This window comes from Parasteatoda tepidariorum, chromosome 7, assembly GCF_043381705.1.
Source record: "Parasteatoda tepidariorum isolate YZ-2023 chromosome 7, CAS_Ptep_4.0, whole genome shotgun sequence".
In the NCBI taxonomy this organism is placed as follows: Eukaryota; Metazoa; Arthropoda; class Arachnida; order Araneae; family Theridiidae; genus Parasteatoda; species Parasteatoda tepidariorum.
Window position 1 is genome coordinate 76,451,199 of NC_092210.1, and position 8,108 is coordinate 76,459,306.

Consider the following 8,108-nt stretch of genomic DNA (forward strand, 5'->3'; position numbering starts at 1 on the left):
TGTTTTGTTTATGCAGGTTTTTCCATTGCAATTCACTTATTTCAATTTTTAATAGACTTAATTATAGCCAAAATTTTAACCTTTTTAAAGAGATATCAGTTTTAGAAATTTTATCTTAAGATTTTATACTATAGCACATTTCTAATAGGTTTAGCGAATTTCATGACATTTATTTAAATTCAAATTTATTTTAATGACTTAGTATTTACTAAAAAGATGTAGTTTTTAAACAAAAGTTGCTATATGGATTTGAATGATTGTTTTGAATTCTTAGAATTTTGTGCATTTGCAATGTACTTAAGTTAGTAGCGAGCGAAGCAATCTTGATTTGCGAAGCAAACCATATAAGATTGCGTAGCAATTTTCGGGGGTTGGCGAGAGTTAGCGAGCAGGGGGCGCCTCCCACTAGCTAAAAAAAATCAGTTTAAAGCTTCAATAAGTTTCATCCGTTTAAAGTTTCAATACTTTGAATTACATTGAAAAAAATAAATACAGATTAATATAATAGAAAAGCTATTACCAGATGTGTAGGACATCAAAATGTTGGGAAATCACGAGAAAAGAAAAATTATTTTATTAAATAAAAATGAAACGGCTCCAGGGTAAACTGTGCACTTGACGCGATGGTCGTTATTCAAAAGAAAGTATAGAATGAGTTCACGGGGATTCGAGAATTCTTTACTCAGCCATCTTGTCAAATATCTTGTCTCTAAAGAGTCCAGATTTCGAAAAAGTGTCAATAACAGCACTTTAAAGAATACAACAAAGTTTATTTAGAGTATCTTTTGGTGTCAAAATATTGTCTCTTTAGAAAAACCATTGTAGAAAAATACTGGAGAGAGTGAATGCAAAAAATAAAAAAGAAATATGGCGGATTTAATATATCAAATGCTTTCATAAAATTTCTTAAAGAAAAATGAATTGAGAAGACGAATATAATTCATTCGTTTAAGACTTTTGTTAGAATTATGCAATAGAAATTTTAAATATTTCGTTCATTAAAAATGTTCTTTTCTTTTCGTTTTTTAAAAATTTTTGATTGACTTCAACAATTTAGTATTTAAATCAGTTTTGTTTTAAAAGAAAATAGTTTTAAAGGAATTTTATTGCAAAATATAATAGCTGAATGCATATTTTTGCCTGAGTAGAATTTAATATTTGTGATTAAAGAGATTTGGTTTAGAGAAATTGATAGTAACAATAAGTTTGAGATTCATGAAAAAGAGTAAGATACCTTCTATAAACAACCTCTGATAAATGAAATTTTTGACGAGGATGAAAAAGGGGCTTCCTTCATTTGAAAATTTTAATAGATTTTTACCGTACAATATTGAAATATTTAGTTAATTTCAATTTTTCGAAGATCGATCATAATATTAACTGCAAAAAAAGTGTGTTTAAAATAGATTAGATATTCCTAAAAAGTTATTAAACCGTCATAGCTTTTCAAAAAATGCTCATGTAAGGTTTGAAATACACTGCTGGAAAATTGCTAAAGATGGATCACAAATGGCTGCATAGCGCATGAAAAATAACCTTGGTTAAATGCCAAGTGAAACAAAAGAAGGCCAGAATGTTAGGAGATTTAAAAAAATAATTCATTGTGCGCTGAAACCCAAAAGGTTTTAAATGCGTCCAAGGTACAAATTAGTGGTTTTGTGCAGAAGACGTGAAAATGAAAATAACATTTGTAGGCATCCTAGAGTACGATGTCAATGGAGATTATGACCACCATGGACGGCAGTAAAGCAAGTTTACAAACATCGTTTTATTACACAACAATATTCAGCAACTGTTGGGGAAATTTGATCCATTCCCCTGTGCACAGATGAGGGTATTCTTATTTATGCCGGACAGTCTCGTCCAGTAACACTCCTCTCCAAAGCATCCCACACATTTTCAATGAGATTCTGGTCTGGAGAATGTGCTGGCCATACGAGGAGTCGAATTTCTTTGCTCTGTACACACTCCTTGACATCGACTGCTCTATGACATGTTGCGTTGTCGGAAAACAAATTTATCACCGAAAGCACTCCGGAGCAAGCTAACATTAGGCAGCAGAATGTCATTAATGTAGCGTTGGTTAATCGCAATCTCAGTTGGAAGCACATGAAGGAGCGTTCTGCCATTAATCCTAATGTCAGCGCATACCATGATACCACATTCGTAAAATAATCTAAATGACGTCAGGAAGACATGTTGAAGTTTGTCAATAGATTGTTTCCCGTTAAACCCGTCAATTTTTTTTATCTCTTAGCAGCGTTGTCACTTGACAAACCAGTTTGGCAACCCAAACTTTGCATACGTAAAACACGTCTCACTGTAATTTGCACGTATGCTAATTTTTACATTTTCCTACCTTCAGTTTTGTGATTGCTATTGTTACTATGATCATCTGTCCATAGAAACTGTCCAGTAAATAACAATTTTAGCAATTTATATCGTTTGGTTTAAATTTAAAATACTAAAGGTCTGGTTTCTTAGGACAAACGCCTTATCTGGGCGTCAGCGGGACGTCAATGTCGCGCTGACGCCAACAAAATACTGGTTTGTTAGCTCAAGGCCTGGTTTCTTAGACTGGTTTCTTAGAACTAGCTCCTTATCTGGGCGTCAGCAGAAAGTTGACGTAGAGAAAACGCCAAAAAAATACTTTTTTGTCAGCTCAGCGTGAGCAGTTGGTCCAACGCAGACATTATCTCTTATTGCGCATGCGTTGATAACGTAAACAAATATTTATTTCGAATTTGTATTGATTTTGTTATTGTCGACCAGTGTTTTAGAGAACAAGTAATGACCTTGTCCAAGAAAAAACGCATTATAGCTGAGCTAAATGAAGAGTGCTATGTTTAATGAAGAAGCTATGTTTAATGTCAAAATNTTGTTTTTAAATGAATTTTTAAATTTATTTTCAGAGATCCGTTAGTTCTACTTTGGATACCGGCTGGTAAAGTTATTTTTGCTTCTAGTACTAAAAATGAATATTGTCAATAAGATAAATCTTAAGTTTCTGTACGATTTTAATAATAATGAAAAAAAAACAGTGATTGACTGGTCTTTGAATGAAGGTTTAATTAGTAATAGATATAAATGTCCTGTTTGTGAGTTACCACGGCGTTCCGGGCAAACAAGTATGGCATAAGTCGCCAATTTCGCCAAGGGGCACCCTCAAGTACATTTTTCCCATGAACTAAAATAAAATTATACATAAATAAATTAAAATATATATTTAAGGAAACCATATTTTTCTTCATTTAAAATTCAAAATAGACAGAAGAAAATTAAATTCATAATTATTCCATTTTGTTGAAATTTTAAAAACCTGTTTAATTATTATTTGTTGTTAATTATTATTTGTTGTAATATTTGAGGAAATAGTTAACAACAGCACTTTTGTAATTTATGTAATATCTCACAATTAAACCTACCAATTTACAGGAATTAAATACTCTTAAATTTCCAGAATTCATTTCAGGCAAATTAACTACAATCGTGTACAAACAAGAAAATATTTCCTTCGTTTGAAAAGTCAAAAAAATTCACACAATTAATAAATAAATATTTCTTTTTTTTATCAAAAACAGTTTAAAACATAAGAAAATTTGCAAAAAGTAGTTTTTATATCATCACTTATTAACTAAATTTATGTTATTATTATGTATTGGTATTTTCCTTGTTTTTGTTTCTTTTTTCAGTCATTAAATAACTTTATAGTTTTCATTAAAAAAAGATCTCTGTATAATGATGCGAACAAATAAAAATGAATCCATCTTAAGATCTTATTAACTTCAAAACATAACAGCAAACATTGCTTGTCTGCTGTACTGATAATATTATTACAGTGTTCTATCCAGAAGAATCTTTTGCGCTTGAAAAAGTAGCCATTTCTTAAATGGCGATTGTTCTATTCTTGATATTGCAAGAAGATAATAAAATCTAAAATACCTTCCGTCCAATATTGATGATGGTTATAAAAGTATATTCCTTAGAGTTGTGATACTTCTGTTGCAAGTGTCAGTAAAACTTGCTTAGTTTAACAAATGATTGCAATTTCATAGTTCTCATTTTCTTGGTCAAACTCTAGCATTTCACTTCCATTTTCTTAAAAAATATAAATTTTTTCTACTAATCTCAAATAGTACGTGATAAATTATGTTAAGAAAAACAAATTAAACTTATGCAACATTTCAGATAACAAAAAAAGTTGTTTCATGCTTGATATTGCTTTTCATCCTAAATAAATCTCACTTTAATTATAAATTATTAGTTTAAAAGTTTATTTTGTTTATTTATTTTGAATGGAAGAAAGGAAGATGATACATTTTCATATATAATTTTTTTATTATTTTTTGCTTATTGTCGCATTTTTATCAATTAAAATAAGTATAGAATAATTTTATGGAAATGAAGGGTTATAAAATAATCAAAACGCGGATTTTAAGATAGTTTCAGGTGAGCAACCGCAACTATTAACAAGTAGCTTGCTTTTGAGTGTCGAACTGTAATGTAATGAAGATTACTGAAACTTGAAAGGCAGCTACTTTGAAACAATAATGCCTGCGAAAAAATTTGATTTAATAAGCTATAATTTGAAAAAGCGTAGCGTACCAATCTATTGTTCCAAGACCTTTGAAAGTAAATACGCTATGCTTTTTAAATATTTTTGTTTAATATTTTTTGTAGTTGGTAAAAAATTTTCTGTCTGCATAGTGGACTAAAATGTAAGAAAATAAACTACTTCATTATTATACTATTATTATACATTTTTTTTTACTACCGAAGAGTATGTATTACAATATAAGGAATCAAAATATGTTCGTCGTTNCAAAAAATTTTCTGTCTGCATAGTGGACTAAAATGTAAGAAAATAAACTACTTCATTATTATACTATTATTATACATTTTTTTTACTATCGAAGAGTATGCATTACAATATAAGGAATCAAAATATGTTCCTCGTTATATACTCTTCATATTACTATGTATTACTATGTTCAATTTATGAATTAAATATACTGCTAAAATAATCGCTATGTACATTTTGCAGGTTATATGTTGTACTAATGTGACACTATACGCTGTACTGATACGGGGCTGTCACACTGGAGGCAGTACATTGTGTGCCACCATCATGACGTTGATCATAAATATGAGAAACCATAACATCCATGATTCCTTGTTTCACAACAAACTGTCGACGGCATGCTTTAACTATCTGTTTTTTCATGCTCAACACCAATACTGTCTGGGAAATTACTGCTGTACTGTTTTTGGAGCTGATCTGTAAAATATTGTTAATAAAAATGTATGTCAGTGATTTATTCTTCACGTCTTTGAAAGAAAAAGAGAGAATAAAATTTTTCTTAAAATATTTTTGCACAAACATGGATGCTCAGCAATTTACTGTTTTTTGCTTATATCAGATCTTCCTAGTAAGATCTCTGTCTTTATCTATTAATTTTACAAAGGAAATCTATGTTCCATCGCTGCAACAAAAGCACATTATTGACCTCCTACAGCCTACCCATAAGTATTACACGCAATAACCCATTCAACGAATATTCCTTTCATTAAAACTAGTTTAAAGAAACATTAATAGATGTCGCCCCACACACGATTAACTTGAGCATTTTCGATAAAAGAAGCATTTTTGTCGTTATTTTTCCAGAGCATTTGCAGCCTATTATCTGATCACTTACGGATGGCGCAAGTATTCCTTGAAAGCAGTACCTAGAAAGCAAAAAACATTTCAAAACTGACAGTATTTTAGCTCAAATCTGATCTTCATTTATTCCGATCTTTTAAACTGAGTTACAGAGAAAGGAGTTTTTTTCAAAGCGTACAAATAATATTTTAAATTTATGATTTAAAGGTTTTTTTCCCCGTTTCTTTTTCTTTATCTTTAGAATACATTTGATAAAAAAACAGTAAGTCATTTAATTCATATTCATTTTAAATTATGTATCTTTTTTTTCTATAAAGTTCAAGTTAAAATTACGTGTCTCTGCTTTGAAGTTTATATCAGCTAGGACTTTGTACTAAATTCGGTGGGGAGATATAAATAAATTTCCATTCATATTGAAATGTGACCTTTCTAACATTTTATCTTATTTAAATATCTATAAATATCTATCTATCATTTTAAAAACACCTTTATTTGTTGTTGACTATAAATTTAAAAAAATGAAATTTTTTAATACCAAGAATCGAACTAAGAATTTTTTTATCTAAAAAAATGAGATACTCTGACTGAAAAATATTTACTGACTGCTTGTAAATTACTGGTTGAAATAAAAATATTTTTGAAGGTAAATGATACATATTACAATAGTACTCTCGTTAAAGTAACAAATTTAATTTTATTGAAGGAAAACCGAATACAATGTAAAAGCTTCCAGATCAAATTACGGTATGAAGTAACGGCACTTTGGATGCATCATGCTCGCACTGTAATAGTTTTTACAGTAATATTTATTTATTTGAAGTGATTCAGTGTTTTAATGTGCTTGTCAGAGTGATTCCGTGTTTTAATGTAGTGACGGTACATGCGATTGTTTTTTGTTTTTTTTTTCAGTAATATATTTCGATGAAAATGAATTTTATCGTAAAAAATACCTGCTCCTGAAATCCGGTTCTTTTTTATCTCTCTAATCTTTTGATCTTCTCTAATTTGATCCAGGATTTTTTACAGTGCAAAAAAATAGGACATCAATAATTTCAAGAAATGCTGCTAAGTCTCGATACATTAATAATCTGAGTAAAACATTTTAATTTTCCTTTTATTTTCTCAAATAAAACATTAATAAATATGTACAAAAAAGAGTGTTTAAAATTCACTACTCAAGAAACAAAAAATAAATTATGCAAAACATTAATTTATCAACAAAAAAGGAAATATTAAGTGAGGGAGCATTCATAAGAATGAATGCTTACGTGCATATTTACACGTGCAATAACTGAATGAAGGTTCTTTACTCTTGTTAAATGAAAAAAAGAAGAAACAAAGTTGAATGTTGGGCAGAAATAAAAGTTAAACGTAAACAGTTCAAATAAAAAACTAAAATATTAGAACTTTATTTTAAAAAGAGCACCAATCTAAAATATCAAGCGAGTTAGCAGCCATAAGTATGAAAAATTAAAAAATATCTAATGTGCCACTTGAAACAAATACACAGAGCTATATTTTTGCATTAATTATGCTCATCAATTTACGCAGGTTCAATAATAGGTTTTTTAAACTCTTAAACATATGAACACATTTTTGTTTCATTTATTTCATTATAATACGCAAGTTCGACAATAATTTAGAGCTAGTTTTTAGCATAAATTATGCTTTATAACTAATACGGGAATCTTATGAGTTTGATCAATAAATATCGGGCAGCTATATTTTCATTTTCAATTTTCTTGCATTTTTCTTTTGTTTTTACTCATTTCAAGAGTTTATTATAGAGTAACGATTTTTAGAGTTTATATAAGAATAAAGAACATGTTACATTTCCAAACACTAAAATTCATAATTTTGTATACATAACATTTTAATATACATAAATTGAATCAAATAATTGCGAATTGAAGCTGTGACAGGATATATATAAAGCAGAATATTAGAACTTGATTGCATAAAATCTATCAGCTCTCACTCAAAACTAGACCTAAACACTAAAATCTTTCATGAACGAGCGAAGCGATCTCAAATTGCGATGCATCCTCAATCGACCTGCCAACACCTCCTAGAAAAGAGAAGGTCTCCGGATGGATTACCATTAACGACACTCTTTTCTTGGTTTTAAGATCCTTCTTATATAAAACCCAAGGTTATACGGCTGACAACAATTAGCCTTCTGAAACAAGATAAGGGATCGTGATTTGACAAGTCTTCTTTGAAGTGTACAGCAGATATTGTTGGGCCGGGATAGCCTTGTCGGTAGGGCGATGGGCCCATGTCCGAGAGTTATGTATGAATGGATGTATGAATGGGTCCGCTTTATAAACAGGTGTGACAGAAGTCAAATTCTTGGCCATAGATGGCGCCACTGAAAAACAAAAATCGTACTCTCTGCCTTAAATTTGCTCGGTTTCACCAAACAGGCTTGCCCGTGTGGCAAGTG